At 38.5% G+C, this 17,077-nt stretch overlaps 1 long non-coding RNA gene across 3 annotated transcripts in view; it reads right to left on the bottom strand.

Moving 5' to 3' along the window:
- Positions 1–422: 422 nt before the first annotated feature.
- LOC122976026 overlaps positions 423–17,077 on the bottom strand; it is a 102,556-nt gene continuing 85,901 nt past the window's right edge. The window contains exons 3-5 of one of the 3 annotated variants that reach the window (XR_006400788.1): positions 12,432–12,575; positions 11,985–12,340; positions 423–865 (exon numbers count right to left, since the gene is read on the bottom strand). This is a non-coding gene — a long non-coding RNA (uncharacterized LOC122976026). Of the gene's footprint in view, positions 866–11,415; positions 11,844–11,984; positions 12,576–17,077 lie in introns of those variants that run through there. The other 2 variants (XR_006400787.1, XR_006400790.1) reach the window with 2 other exon arrangements.

Genomic DNA, 17,077 nt, shown 5'->3' with positions numbered 1-17,077 from the left:
GCATGTTTTGAAATGATCAATTTTCAGTTGTTGAAAGAGGTGACTCAGTGTGGATGGAAGGCCAGAAAAAAGTCTCTTCAGCTGTGTCCAGTAGATGTGAAAATGCTCCAATTAACGTGTTATCTTTTGGCATGAAAAGTCAAATATAAAATACTGAAAACTGGCACAAAATAGCAACTGAAAAATGTTGGTATCAGCCTTGAAAAATGCTTATCAGCTGATATCTATAGTATTAAAATAGATGATATAAACAACATCTCAATCATGATCTTTCAGTTTAAATTCTTTTTAAATTTGTCAGTTTTTCCTGAAATGTATCAAGCTTCTCCAGCCCTCACATGGATAATAACACAAACCAAATGACGTGTGTGTGTGTGTGTGTGTGTGTGTGTGTGTGTGTGTGTGTGTGTGTGTAAGTGTGTGTAAAAGGTCCAGCCAAAACCATGAGTGATGAGTGTAGCACACATCTCCACACACACACACACACACTCAGTAATCCCCATGTTGGTAGCTGATGTTTATTGCCGTGTAATAGGATCAGGATGAGGCAGCGTCAATATCAGAGCAAACATCTCACACACACACACACACTCTCATACACTCTCACTCACACACACACACAGAAACACACACACAATCGCTGATCAAACATAGCCCAGGAAACATTGTGATCCAGGAGAGATGAGAGGACTAATCCTTTTAGCCTTCTAAGAAGACTCCTCCTCCTCCTCCTCTTCTCTCCTTCTCTTCCAGGCTCGCTTCCTCAATCATTCTTCTTCTCTGCCTTTCTCTTCCGTCCTCTCTTTTGCTTGACAACATTGTTTTCCGCTCTCTCCCTCTGCCACTTTTACTGACAAGGACAAGGCTAAGGAGAGAGAGAGAGACAGTCATTGAGCTAAATATACATGGCGTGTGTGTTTGTGTATATCTATGTGTTAAGAGTAGATTTATCTGCTTGGTTTGCTGACAGATTAGACCTGATAAATCCTCCTTTTTAAACCGAACCAGCCTCCCTCCTCAGCCACCTCCCACCTACACTCTGGATCTGTCTGTATGTGAGCATTCCTTCAGGTTTACGTTTCATTTCAAGCCTTTTAAGCTCTGAAGGGTGAAACCAATTTTGGACTTGTTATTGGAGTAAAGCATCCTGCCTTAGCTGATATTTAGGGCTTGTTTTTTGCCAGAGGATGGCGACGTCTCTTGGTGTTTTGGTTGTAGTGTTTTAACAGTTTGATACAGAGTGGGGTATCCTGGCATTTGGGATGGATATTAATGATTCTCAGAGGATGATTCTTAATGATTCTTCTTACAGGTTCTTTGCATGTCACACTGTGTGAGATGGCTCTAATTACATCTTGGTTACAATCTATGTCAGACTGTATGATATCGAATTTGAGGCATGTCAGATTGTGCCATGAATGTCTGGTGAATTGTAGAGAGAAACGTCATCAACTCTGCACCTGTTTTGAAGCAACAGCAAAAACAAGCTTCGGCAATAACACAGGCACTATTTTATCATTATCTTATTAAAAAATGATGAATACCGTTCAAGATGTATTCATGTCAATGTGGTATCTACATGTAAATGTATATGGGCACTTAAAGTGGTGTGTATTGTACATTATTTCATGCCGTACTCCAGTTGGTGTCTTTGTAGATGCATGCAGGGTAGCAACAGACACACTGAGAAATTTAGAGTCCTAAATCTGTGACACTGACAGTTTTGACGTAGGTTGTCTTTGGTTGCCAAAGCTCTAAACCGGTGGACGTGTCTCACAGTGAGATCTAGGACCAATGTTTTGAACTGATGTCCATAATTTGCTAGATGTCGTTCATGTTCAGCTGTCATCTGGTTAGACCAGAATCACACAATGTATAGAGGCCTTTAGGCTGCTACCAGGACAAAAGTTTTCAACTGCTGTCGTTGCTTTGGCCATAGTGCTGGAACTCAAACACTAACAGTCAAATTTTCATGAACGTCTTTAGATAGATGTAGATATTGATGCTCACCATTGGATGAATCCTGATGGTGTGTTCAGACAGAACGCAAAGCCTCTACCTGAATCCAGAACTCACCAGAAACTCTGTTATTTCCCTCTAGTCTCTCTTTTCAGTCTCGTCTCTGTACGTTTATGAATTAGATCCATCCATAAAGCCCCGGGATACGCACAGATTTTTCGATCTAATTGAAACATTTTTAACTCTCGCATCAATTTGCTCCGCCCGGGTGAATTTGAGTCTACTCACGTCTTTCCACTGATTTTATACTGTATGCAATCACAGCGCCTATAAATTTGCTTTGCGTTCTCTGTGAACACACAGTATTATTTTTAGGCAAGTCAAGCTTGTTTATATAGCACAATTCACAATTTCAAAGAAGTGCTTTCATGCAATTTAACTCAAATAGATATTGAAAACAGAAGAATCAAAGATATATTTACATACAACAAATGAGGCAATGTCAAATAAAGTGCTTCAGATTAAAGAGATTATTGGAATAAAAACAGAATATAAAGGAAAGTCAATTAGACTGTAAGTCTTGTCATCTTAATAAATGTTCTTTTTCTTCCTTTCTGTCTAGCAAGTGTGTAACTTTCACACAATATTTCAGTAGTTTTTGTATTCTGTCATTGTCAAAATATCTTCTTTTCTCTGTTTTTAAGCCTCTTTTGCTGTTCTGTTTCCATTTTCATCCACAATCTGGTCAAAGTTGGAAGCCATGTATCTTTTAAAACAGCACATTTTAAGGTGTTTTTTTCTTTCTTTTTGATTCCTTTCTTCTCCAGTTAAATAAACACACAGTTTTTGTTTTATTTATTGTGTTTAAAATGCCACTGAATACATATATTAAACAGTGACACAATACTATGAGTGCATATCACATTCATAGGTTCATGTTAATGCTCACTGCTGCATACACGCTTGTGGATGTGTGTGTGTGCGTGTGTGTGTGTCTTCAAACAGAGCTGTGAGTGCTTAATGAATTTACTTTGCTCTGATTGGAAATTAATTAAAACAGCCTCAAACAGACAGCCGCCCACAGGGAGTCACTGGCAACACACTGACAGACAGATTACTGCTCTGAGGAGGGAGGGAGAGGAGGAGAGAGTTTACAACTATCTGATGCACTTGCTACGACCCCGCATGTCATGGATTATAGCAACCTTGGCCTCGTTATTGGTGCCATTTTTGAGTCTTATCTGTAGTATCAGTTAAACAGCAGCAGTCTTGATCACAGACGAGTGAGTAAGCGGCGTTCTCAGTGAGCAGCGACATGTTTTCAGCTGATGGCGGACAAATACTTAAGTTCAGATTTCACTAAATGAGGATTTCCTTAAAAGGATGAGTCTTTAGATTTTTTTTTTTTACAGTAATTAAGTGATATGTTAGGCATATGTGTGGCTTTATTCCCTTTGTCCAAACTCTGGATATTAGTGTAAAGTGGAATACAGATAGAGTTGCAATTAACCACATGCTGGACCTGTCTGTATGAGACACGGAGAGATGGAACTGGTATCAATCTTCAAATTTGACTCTGCGTATGACTGTTCCTTTTAGGTAGTTAGTATTTAGAAGTATGGGATCATAGGAGGCCATTAATACAGCATTAAAGCATGTTAGTAAAAGAACTGAAGAAAAGTGTTTGATTAATCTGTGAGACAGCTGGGAACTGAACACATGCCAGAGAACAACTCCCCACCAGCCCCTTAGGGGACGCGTTGAACACAAAAGGCACAGAGAAGTAAGTTGTACCGTATATTCACAGACAAACAACAGACACATCAATAATGACAAGTTATGGCATTGAAAGAATTCATCCAGAGCAGCAACATGTCAGTGTTTGTGAGTGATTTCCTACCTCCACTCAAGTCAAACCAACCCTCTCTGTCTCCGTTTTGAATCATTGATGTCTCATGAAACATGTGCATCTCTAAAGTGTCGACTTGTTAGAAAAAAAAGTAGAAAAGCCTCTCCATAGTCTTGCATATCCATATAAGTTACGTGTAATGGATCATTACTGCATTTAACACAGTAAATTCTCAATTTAAAAGCAGATATTAAAATAATATCAACCTGAATGTGGTGTTAAACTAAAGACTTCCAGTGGATGTTTCACATTAAAGACTACTAAGGAGAGAAATGATGCAGTTTGTGGCACAGGAAGGCTTAATCTGAAACTTTGGGGCAGGATGTGTGAGTTTCATTAACAGTAGTTTACAGTGAATAAAAGAATTACAAATTATCACATGACCTTCATCAGCCAGTTGTCATGGAAATGTAGATGTTCAAATTTACATTTTAGCTGACCACTTTAAGGATGTTTCATCCATGTTGACCTTGTTGAAGTTTAGTCTTCATCATGTGGTATGATCAAATGAAGTCAAATCAAATGAACTTTGACCAGAAAAAAAGGAGATTTGAACATATACATTTTCATAACTGGGCAAACTCCATGAGCTGAAGAAGATCATGTAATTTGAATGAAAGCACCACTTATAGACTAGGAAAGATTTGTTACAAAAGCCTGTTTCTACTAAAAGCCTCGAGGTAAATTTGAGAATTTCCATGATGTCTGTTTGACACGATACTCGGCAGTAGATAAAGTATATTCTATTAAACCCTGGACCCCAACTGTTGATAGTCTGAACCTCTCTGCTCTGCCTCTGGTTCAGGAAGTGTTAACCGGTCCAGCTCCCTCAGGCAGACAATGATGTTAAAGACTAATTGACGAGCACTTTAAATAAGTCCTAATTAGAGCACGGCTGGTAATAATTGGGCAGGCGGTCTGAGCACTAATTAGCGTAAAAAAATCCCACAGTGCGTGTGTGTGTGTGTGTGTTACCGTGTGGATGAATGATCTCCACAGGGGGGCTGATGAAGCCCATACTTTCAAGAAGCAGACAGAGCGAGAGAGGTAGAGGGAGAGGGGAGCAGAAAGAAAGTGGGGAGATAAATCGCCGCCCCTGCACGCTCTTTTGTGATGGCGTATGGTCTGCGGGTGGCCCTTTCTGCACGGGAGGGACAGGGTGGAGGGCAGGTGTGTGTGTGTGTGTGTGTGTGTGTGAAGTGAACTTACACCTAACAAGACTAATTGATTCTGTAGCCTCTCTTTATCCGTCCCCGTCTTCCCCTCGCACACACTCTGTTTTTTCTTTTCCTCTCTGCCTCTAATTGTTTGTGCTGAGAGGCGTCTAGAAAACAGCAGTAATAGATTTCCCACCTGCTGCAGAGACACATTAGTAACACACTCAAATGACTTGTTTGCCTCTCTCTCTCTCTCACTCGCTCCCCTTCTCCCTCCCTGCTGTCGTCTCTTCATTGTTTACTGCTCGTCCTTTCAGCCAGCGACCCAGGTGTACTGATCCCCCCCCCCCTCTGGTCCTCAGCCAGGCTGCATATTAAGAATACAACCAGGATGTCAAACTTCTCAATATGAATATATTTCCATAATATTTTTCCAATAATATATTCTCAGTTTTATTTGATCATGTTTCATTAGTGTCATACTGTGTTTAGGGGTTGATTGGAGCAGGGCTGATATTCCTGATTTCAATATTCTCGTCCAGTCATGAATGATAGTTTGATGGATTTCTTGATTACTACAGAATCTATGATCAACACTACTTTGTGTATGGTGAGATATTTTGTTGAAATTACACAAAATTTATCTTTTAACTTTTTTGTCATCCTTCCTTATCCTGCCGTTGTAGCTTGAAACTGAATCTCAGTGATGTTTTTTGTGTTTTTGTGATGGTTTAATGCTGTTTTCCCAAATTAATAAAAATATAATGGGGAAACATTGAACATTTATTATATTTTATTTTTTTAAAAGATTTTAATGTTCAACCTGCAAGTTCAGCAAAATAGTTTTCATACCAAATATAAGGTCAAAGTTCATGACATGTGATAGAGGCCACTGAAATTCATCCTAAAGACCATATTAGCCTGAATATGAGATAATATTTTTGTTCTTGAAAATACGTTTGAAAAAGTGAAGGTCGTCTTCAATTCAAGGACTAGACAATAACATGTTGACAACATCAGATACCTTTTTTAAATTTGGAGTTTACCTTCATAACACTGTCTTCTACAGAGAGAGTTTCATCATGGGTTGTTTGCAGCTTTACTATTGTTAGGCTAGCGAGTGTCTTAAAGTCCATTAGTGTCTTTTAAAGTTAATCAGCCCTAAAAGTGTTTGGTTAGCTCAGTTTAACCTCCAGTAGTTTCTGACGGCTCATGTAAAGAGCTTTTCTGCTGTGGAGGAAATATATTCATGACGAGGGGAAACGAGTCATGATGTCTGTACTGTAGAAACAGACCGGGGTCTGTATCGTCTGTCAAACAGTCACAATTAGCGCTGTCATAGATGATGAGGAGCTCAAACAGACAAAAAGACAAAATGCTAACTGACAGAGAAAATAATTCTGACCTCTTCTAAGAGTCTGACAGGAGAGAGAGTGACTGATAGACAAGATACACAAATGTGGGCTTTATGTTCTGCTTTAATGGAACTTTTACGAGAGAAAAGGCTTCAAGGATGAGATCTTTCTTCTTTTAATTAATAGTATCTAAGGGAAACTTTCCAAACGGCACAAAGTCTGGGAAAGTCTGCTGTATCTTTTTCTGTAAAGAGGTGTTGGAAAAGGGGGGTTGTCTTATAATCAGGGCTGTCTTAGATTCAGACCAATATGGTATTACTAGTTTGTCCATGACACCACATGTAAATAATGAAATAATGTACAGTATGTATGTTCATGACTTTGGGAGACGTCACAGTGCAGTGTGATACAAAGATCTGAGTGATGAGTCAGAGAGTTTCTTGCAGGTATTTACTCCATAGTTTCAGTCTGGAAAAAGGTCAGTGTAAACTGTAAGAAACGATGCTCTAAAAGTTTAACTTAGTTCATGACAAATTTTAATCTAATATGCATGTAAAAAGCTTAAGCGGTGACAGTAATGTGACGCTCATCAAGCTGCGTTTTTGTTCTCGGTTTCTAGTGCTAGGTCTAGGACAGGTTAACTCATGGTTCAACAAGTACAACTCTAGTAAATCTAGCAACTGACCTGCCCGATCGGGCAAGTGGTAAAAAAAAAAAAAAAGTAATCAAATAAAAAATGTTTCAATCATTTTTTTTTGATCATCATCGTATCATAAATTATGGTCTTGCAGCATAGACCCCTCCCCTTGCATGTGTCGTAGAATATTGGCACGCGCTGTTGGCCAATCAAAACTTGAGTAGTTTAGTAGCCTGGTGTGATGCGTGAAACAAACATCCCTCAGGTTTATGTGAGATCTGTCAAATAGAGGAATCAGTGGAGCAGGTAACATTAACATTAAAGAGGGAAATCAGGAAGCTTGGAGTGGAAGAAATGATTTCTGATTATTTGAAAGAAACTGGGCTGATTAAAGGATTCAGTGTTGACTGAAATATCGGGGATGGCTCATACCATTCTTGATATGCAAGAATGTTCGTTGCTTTGCATCTATGACATGTAGTATGACGTGTCCTTGTTCTGTTTCATTTACTTAAATAAAGATTAAACATGACAATTTTATTGTTATTTGATAACTGCTAATAAATAAAACAATTTGTGTAGGGGCAAGTAGTTTTGTGGGAAAAAAAAAACATTAACGTTGAAGCCTAGAATTGCTCATTTACTTTTAACACTGGCAGAGGATGTAACATTAAGGAATGGAGATAATAATGATTGCAAGATGGAAATTAAAACTGAAAAACTGAATTTCCCGTGTCATTAAGGCCAAGACTAACATGAGAGGTGGTTTGAGTGTTGGTTGCGGAGTTTCTAGACGTTATTTCAAAAAATATTTATATAATTTAGAAAAACTGAGAGCTGTTAAACTGATACTTAAGAAAAAACAATTCACTTTGTATTTAGATCAATCTCTTGACTCTCAGAGACACTTCCATGTTTGCACTTCTAGGTCAGCATGTTCTTACTGGGCTAACGTTAACATATTTGGGTAGGTGGTGCACTACACTCAACGTAGTCCTGTTTTAAGGCTGCAAAGTGATTCTACTGATCAAACCCTGGAACTTACAGAAGTGTCCTCCTGGCCTCAGACACAGCAGGATTCATAACTCACAGATTTGTAATTGAAAATTACGTCAAATACTAATTAATGGCACAGCAGAGCCAATCTGAAATTGGCTGTCTGGCTTGAACATGCCAGCTGTACAGTTGTTGGTCTCTAATTGCTGGTTAATTAATTAAATATCCAGTGGATTAGAGGAATTATGGGCAATTGTCCCTTAACAACCCTTAACGAGGTCTTGATTAATGTCTTCAGCCATATCGTGTGGCTAAAATGATCCTTCAATTAGTGATGGAAAGCTCATGAAGAGAGAGCAGTGGTGGATGAGAGCTCACATGATGGACAGTAGACAGGAAGGAGATTTTAAAGCAGTTACTTCAACCAAATAAGGGGAAAGAAAAAGAAAGTTCTGAGGGATATTTTTAATTTAGTGAACATGGGGAAAAGCTTTAAGGTTCACAGTGAACACCATACCATCTCCATACAACATACAGTATTAACAAACACATCAGAATTTCAAACATCTCATTTTCAAGGACAGTTTTCAAGATAAGCTCACATTTTTCTGGTTAAATCAATGGATAAAAGTTATTTTCACCACAAAATTCAATATACTTTTGCTTTTTCTGTTCATGCTGAAGAGACAGACTGACCCATTTGGACACCTGTTCTAGAAAACGAGTCTTATCTGTTTCTTTTTATCAAGAAATGGCAGGACTGAAGCAAGGAACAAATTGTGCGTCGTTTAAATTTGTGCTCTATTTGTGCTCCCATCTGTGTAAGTCATGATTTTGTTACTCTCGATACACCGTAAACCACTCAAGTTGTTGCTGAGAAGTTATTCTGGGGATTTGTATTTCCAACTTTTCTCTGGAACATTTTGAGCAAACACCAGACTTGGCACAGTAGAGACTTCGTACCATATGTAGTATTCTTGCTTTGACATGAAGAAATCTTAAAGAAAACGTGGCTTAGAAGGCAAAAAATGTATTTGCTGGAATTTTATATAAACCTGTAACAATTATACCAATATTTACATGTCTTGTTACACACCCAAACTGCAACTTTGAGGTGTTACGGCTGCATCAGAGGCATTGTATTTGAAGCTGTGAGCTGTTTGAGTGCATCCATGTATGTATGTATGTGTGTGTGTATAAAACTGGTGTGTGTGTGTGCGAGTGCTCCTCAATGTGTGTGTTCATGACTCTGACACAGTGACAGGAAGATTTCCGTGGCCTCTGCAGCCTTGTCAGACAGATAAATGTTGTAGATCTCCCATCATGCACCCACACACACACACACTCAGACACACACACTGGCTATATGGAGATAGGAAGGTGGCTGACATTTGTGGTGCCTCGGGTGAGGACATGGCCTTTTCTCCTCATTTCTCCTGGCCAATCACCCAGACTGAAAGGGAAAAGGGAGATAAGGCCTTTTGTTTGGCCTGACAATGTCCTACTGATACTGCCATGGGAGACCATTCAGAGTGCGAAGCAGTGTGTGTGTGTGTGTGTGTGCTGGGTCTATCCCACCCCTTAAAGACAGGGAACCCCTCAGTGAAGTCATTATTACAGGAGGACATTTAGCACGAGAGCTGCCTTCTTAGAAGATCACACATGCATGCAAACTAAACCACTATGATCACATACAGATGAGTCTTACAACCACTCAATCCTGATTCAAGAACCCACCAATACTTGCGTTGTTTCTGAGTGTAATACAAGTTTGTCCAATCTTGACTAACTTTCCATAAAAATCGACAAACCGTGAGAATATCTCACCCTTTTTCACATATATTTATGCAATTCAGAACAGCTGTTAACACATTCCTGGTACTGTAGGGTATTTTGAACCTCATGATTGTCGCAACAAGATAAAATGATAGTCACCTTGATAAGCTATAACTACTGTTTTGGCTTTAGATAAGCCTTCAAATTTATGAATTTATAACTAAAAGCGGCCTTCTTAGATTATATTTCATCTTCTTACCAGTACATAGCCCCTTGTTATGTTTGTAGCATCGTAACAATGCAAAATTTACGTAAAAATGTATTGTTCAATGTTTTTTTTTCATGATGATAGTAATAGTGATAGTAACTGAAGCATGACTGTTTTCTTATGTTTGTCTTTGTTCACAGGGAGCAAGAACTTTGAGTAATCCATGTGGAATAACATTTCTTCAAAATATATACAGTATGTGCACATTTGTTGTACTGTTTGTAACAATTGTAGGAAACAAACACACAACATGTGAGTTAAAAGCTAAACAGCAGAAAAGTTCATTCTTGATCATGAAAACAACAGTTTTGGTTCTAATCTTTTCATTCTCACTCAGCTTTCATCGCCAACAACTGAGCTACACTGTTACCATGACAACTGAGCAAACTCCATCTGCCAGAGAAGACGGTGAAATGTGAAAAGTTGAAAGTTTCCTCGTCTTATAGTGGTTGCAAAAGTCATGATTTTTGTCAGCATAGTTAGGTGACAAGAGGCTTTATTTTATTTCTTCGAGGGTCAGAGTCGGAGCACATATGCAGCAGAAAAATGAGAGAATTGGCAGATTTGGCTTGATGTGTACCAGACCAGCGCTTCACATCTTTGGGACATGATGTTAGCCAGATGTCGTCCCATATCATATTAGATCGCTGGATACCATATTGTTACCAGTAAATGGTGTTAAGATAGTGTCAGGTGGGAAGGGGGAATGCACTCATTTAAGATGATATCACTCGCAGAAAAAGGGGCAGCAGCCAAATGCAGGGGGATTGATAATTTTGTCAAATTGCCTGTAGCACTTTGAGGCCTCGCCTTCAGCTGCCGAGCATCTTAAAGCAGATCCCGGTATAATATATGAAGCCATCTTCATAATGTATCAAAATTGAATGGCTGAAATGCCACTTAAGGTAGTGGTGGTGTAATTGGTACTCAAAAAATCTTAATAGTATCATATATCTCGAGCTGGGCTTTTAAAAGGATCTCTTGTGAGATCTTGCCTTGATCTCTCTCTCTCTCTCTCTCTCTCACTCAAACACACACACACACACACACACACACACACGGGATAATGCATTCAAGCCATCATTTCATCTCGGAATTCCCAAGCGTATTGGGACACCACATGCTATAATGATCGTCTGTAAATGGCTTGGTTGGACTGCTAACTTGTGTAAATAGTGCAGGCAGAGACTAATGTACTGTCTTGTAATAGGGGGAAATTACCTGCCTATTACAGTGAGACCCTCCGAGAGGGGAGGAGAGGAGGAGGAAGGAGAGAAAGAAATGAGGTAGACGAGGAGGAGGAGGAGGAGATGGGAATGAGGGGAAAAAAAGGAAAGGATGATGAGGAAGATGAAAGGGGAGCTGGGAAGGAGCAGAAAATGAAAAGTTTTGTGTGTGTGTGGAAACTTTTTTATGCCGACAAAATCTGATGGAAGCAGTTTATCAGTCATGATGAATCATGTATTTATGAACAAAATTACAAGACAATACAAAACATGTCTACTGCCTCTTTGTCACTCTTCCTTCGGTGTTTTTTTGAAGGCCTCTCTCAATCTTCTTTTGTGTACTTCTCTATTTCTGAAACGTCCACATTTAGCCAGGAACGAGCCAAAATCACCACAAGATTTCTTGCTTCGCTCATTTGATTGATGATGCTTTCGGAGCAGATTTGTAGAAACTCAGGGTCACATGAACCAGTTTTGATGAGCCAAACCCCCAAGTGTTGAACTGACGTAGTGTTGGCTCTTTGTATTTCTGGCTCCTCATATGTACAGGTCTTGCCACACTTCAATAAAAAAATAATAAATATGAAACAGAGGAAGTAAAGAGTATATTACCATCTATCCATTTTCTATACCCACATGTACATCTTAGTTGTCATTGGGTGAATGGCAGGCCATTACATTACATTACATTATGTACTTACTTATGCCTATCGCTCTTTTTTCATGGAGTATTGGCCATTGACCACAGTCCACCAGAGTCTTCTGTCCTGGGCTTTCCTCTCCATCTGTTTCAATGTCAGCCCGCACCGCTTGATGTCCGTCTCGAGGTCCCTGCGTCAGGTGTTCTTGGGCCAGCCTCTCTTTCTTGTGCCTTGGGGGTTCCATCTAAGGGCCTGCCTGGTGGTGCTGGTATTGGGTTTCTGGAGTGTGTAGCCGATCCATCCCCATCTTCTTCTTCTTGATCTCCTCTTGCACAGGTTGTTGGCCCGTTCTCCGCCAGAGATCATTGTTGCTGATGGTATCTGGCCAGTGGATGTTCAAGATCCGCCCCAGGCAGCTGTTGATGAATGTTTCGTCATTGTGGTCTTGGTTGTCCTCCATGTCTCTGATCCGTAGAGTAGTATTGTTGCACATTGTAGTGTGATTACCTGGTGATGTCACTGTCATTGTTCTTTCTCTTGCAAGTTAAGACTCCTAAGTTGCTGAGTTTGAACTTCCAAGAGCGTGAGTTCAAACTTTGGCTGCTCTGTATTGAAAGACCGAAGCCTCGAGTGTGACAGCCGGAAACAAATCTGCAACAAAAGTCAAAAAAAGTTAATCAGGCAGGGTTGTGTTGTCTCTGAACCCAAACAGCATCCCAACAGCTCAATTGTTTACCCTTGAAGAATAGAGCCGCACAACTTCAACTCAGTGCTGTAATACAGTATGTATACAACAGAGTCCATGAGTATTTAGTATAGATTATCATCCAAGTTATCATTTTACACATTTTTTTTGTTATGTTTGACTCGGAATGATTTTACTGATGATAATAATAAAGGTATTTATTGTGTAGGTTTGTTGGTATAAATGATGTCACCTTGACTCCTGCATCATTGCTATCTTGGAAATAAGTCTTTCTGTATCATCCTTTACTTTTGTATAATTATGTGTGATTTAATTCCAAAAAGGATCCATTGATTGAAAGTGTTGTGGAGAAAAGTATATGAGTGGAAGTTCCCATAAAGGCCCCCATAAGTGTTCATTAAGTAGTTGCAAAGAGCCATTCATGATGTTTTGTTGAATTTGGGTCACATTGTTAACAAAATATGAAGCTTCACTCAGTAAATCTCCTTTTCAGATCTGGATTTTGTTTGCTGACAGAATTCAAGCTTTATAATACCAACAGCATGTTTTGTCATGCTTGTTTAAAGAAATTAATTGAAAATCTGTGCAGAGCCGCTTGTAATGCACACTAATTTCCTTCAGCTATTGGTGAAGCGTAAATTGGCAAACATTCGCATAATGTGCTCCTGTGAATAGACAGTTTAGATCGCTGTTTGTTAACAATATTTGTTTGCTTAGTTATTGTGTTCATGGAGACAAATATGAGGCATGTCTTTTTATGCAGCTTCATTTCTTGTTAGTAGTTTGCTATTATGATAACAAGGATCCATTTGATGTCAGCAGGCCTTTTATCTTCAAATGAGCCATTTAAATGTCATTACTGTAGGGCTGTGTGTGTGTGTGTGTGTGTGTGTGATCATTACATTTACAAGTTCCATTCATGTCTCGTCATTTTTCCTACAATGAGAAATTACCAGCGTTCACGCTCTGATGCTGCAAAAGCAACAATATTCAGTTTTTAATAGTTATTGTTCAGAGACATAAATTCAACCTTTTGTCCATCTCACTGTTCTCAGCTGTTTACTCTTTAAGCAAAAGGTCACAGCGTAATGACACAGCGAACAACTGGAGTCATTTTCCACTAATGTAATATACATTCATTGTGTGATTTTTTTTTTTTTTTTTTTTAATCCATTATTTAGTTTTTCCTTCACAGTGTGTCACATAATACAGAGTATTTAATGAGGGATAAAGGCTTTAGAAAGTCAGTGTCACCTTCTGTAGATTGAAGCAGCCAATAGTTGATACTTCTGCTACAATTCAGTATTTTACAGTCTGCCAGTTTTCATGCTATAAACTCCCTGAATATACTGGAAAAGTTTATTTTTTTCTTGTCTCTTTTTTATTAGTACAATTAGATGTGGTGCACACAGGTGACAAATATGACACATACAGACAAAAACACTACAATACAATAATAATACAACAATACAAAAACAGCCTAAAGAGATTTTTAGTTGGTTGTGTTAATGGGGGAACTACATATTGACATTTTGTATGAGTATTTAGTAGTTTCTGTACATGTATGAAAGTGTGTTGTGTAACCAAGGGAACGTCTGTGGAAGAGGAGGAAAGAGAAAATAGAAGAAAAAAGCCAATTACTAATAAAGGAAGGTGGATATGAAAATACATGCGCACAAACACGCACATTTGTATATAGTATTATATGCTGGAAAGGTTTCTTAAACAGTTTATGGCTGTGATAATATAATGTAACAGTGTAATATAACAGACTGCTGGTCATCATGAAGAAGATCAAACTGAGAAAGGAGAGAACAAGCTCAATATATAACATTTTGTCTCCTTCCAGCTCTGACCCTGATCTAAGTTACTTCATTAGTATCTTCTGATATTTATATTTACCTATATTGTACGGCGACACACTGCACACTTGTTGTACATTGAAGCTGATAAACCAGTTCAGTTTAGGTGAGGTGTGGGACAACAAAACCTCTCTGCCACAGAGGAGAAGACCAAAAGGTTACAAAATAGATAAATAAAAATCAATTAATCAATTACTTTATTTGTCCCTAAGGGGCAATTTCTTGTGTAGCAGTATAACACAAGATAGAAACACAAAGCACATAAACAAAACATATAATAACATCAAATAAATAATAAATAGTCTTGAAATTTTACATTAAGATGACTGGTAAGAGTAGAATAACGAATAATAATAGTAATATTGTATACTACAGTTATGTATTTACACGTAAGCAGCATTTGCATGGAGCTTATTATTATAACTACTTAATGTACTATTGGACAGTTTAATTTACAGTATAAATATTTAAAGTTGTTATAGTTGTTTTTTTTTCAAATTTCACTCAAAGTAACTACTTGCTATAACTGTGATATACAAGCAGTGGAGTAAAAAGTAGCATGTTTCCCTCTAAAATGTAGTGGAATAAAAGTATGAAGACATGATATGATATAAAGAATACTTAAGTACTGTACAGTAGTCGAGGAAATGTACTTTCCATTGTTGATTGATTGATCGATCAGCTCTGATACTGATGACTCCATCTTGTCGGAGGTGAACCACCCTGACTGGATTTTATCTGCTTTTCAAATAAAACCTGATATTGGCTTCATGTCCTGCAGTGATCTAACCTTCACAGAAAGAGCACTGTCTCTGTCTCTTTGCTGGAGTGGCAGATAAGCTATAGGGCAGCCCTCCCAGTGCACTACTGGTAATTTAGGAAATCCTTACTGGCAGGTTGAGATGACAAGGCCACTGTCTTTGTGGCAGTGCTCTGTAATTTGCTTGTTTTCCACTCCGCCATAGAGCTGACGCACTGCAGGAGCAAGCAAGCCAAGGAGTGTTTCTCTCTCTCTCTCTCTCTCTCGTCTTCCTCTTTTCCTTACTCACTCGCCCGTTGGCTCTCTCTCCTATTGTTGTCATTGTGTTATTCAGCTCAGCTCTGTGGCCTCCGAGGCAAAAAAGAAAAACACAGACAGCAACCACAACAGGAATCAGAGCCTAATGTCCTACAGCGATGAAATCTGCTGTGTAAATGAAAACATAGTGCTCTGACGGCTTTGAATACAGGTTTCTGAAAATGAGTGTAAACTATAAAAGCTACATAATGAATAGAGCTGTATGAAACCCCTTTTTTTTCAAATCCTGAAACTATTAATCCTCAATCTTTTGTGAAATCTAGCATCATCCTTTGATTGAAATGTGATCAGTAAAGCAGCTAACTATGAATAGAGCATCAGTGTAGCTGCTGATGTAGTTTAATTCTTCTGCCATTTCTGTGTTATTTTTAAAAATGCTCATTTAACACCCGAATGAAAGAACATGTGTTAATACCTACACATTTCACATGTGAGAAAATACTCAAAAAATGCCAACTCATGCCTCTTTTTTCTTCTAATGAATCAAATCATTTGCTTCTCTGATAGCCTGAAGCATTGTGAGGAACTCCTGCCTGGGACAGATTAACATGGTTAGTTTTTAGTTTAAAATATGTATGTAATAATATAAATATGGATACACATCAGTGCAATAAGGATCATATTAAGTGTGATCAGCGTAGCTAGTTGCTTTTGCTGTAATTACTTGTCTTAAAAAGGCTCAAATAGTTATTTCTACTAAAGGAGAGACCTTTGTGTTGAACATGTTACATATGTTAAGAATTACCAAAAAAAAAAAAGGAACAGTTTGGTACAACCTAATTTCTCTATTTCTTTAAATGAATCAATAATTGTGTGAGCTCTACACACAACATATAATTTGCGTCACTGTTGCCCTGGAGCATTGTGGGAATTCTTGGCTGTTATAGCGTACAGTTTTTTTTTTTTCTTTATCTACAGTGCTTGTGTTGGTCCTAAAATAAAACTATTCAGTATAAATTGTAATTGTTTTCTGAGAAAAATGTGCATGTGCATACTACATTTGTGTACGTACAGTGTGTGTGTGTGTGTGTCAAAAGAACTTTGACAAACAGCTCCCCTGTTTACCATGGCGACGCCGTGGCCTGTGTTCTCCCGTCTCTACGGTAACCGAGGCCCTGAGCTCCCTCTTATTGGCTCAGCCATTGAACTCCCAGCTAGAGACAAAAGAGAAGGACCCGGCGCTGGTAATTTCTTATCACCAAATCCCATTAGGCTCAGGGGTTTTTCAGGGTTTTTTTTTTTTTTTTTTCATTAACCCACACAAAAGTAAAGTGGAAATCACCATACCCAGTCAGCTCAGCCCCTACTGTGAGCCTGACGAGGCCCCCGAAACATCACCCTGCTCTGGCTCGAGCGTAATTAATACAAGAGAGACTTGCAAAAAGTACATTAATAAAATGTATTTTAAAAAGGGCAATATTTCATTTTGTAATTAATTCTGATAACATTGTGTAAAATGATTGTAAATAAAAGACAGCATGGTAGATACAGGTATCATTTATTCCTA

This window comes from Thunnus albacares, chromosome 24, assembly GCF_914725855.1.
Source record: "Thunnus albacares chromosome 24, fThuAlb1.1, whole genome shotgun sequence".
Classification (NCBI taxonomy): domain Eukaryota; kingdom Metazoa; phylum Chordata; class Actinopteri; order Scombriformes; family Scombridae; genus Thunnus; species Thunnus albacares.
The sequence above is the reverse complement of the archived record's forward strand: the minus strand, read 5'-3'. Positions and strand labels throughout refer to the sequence as shown.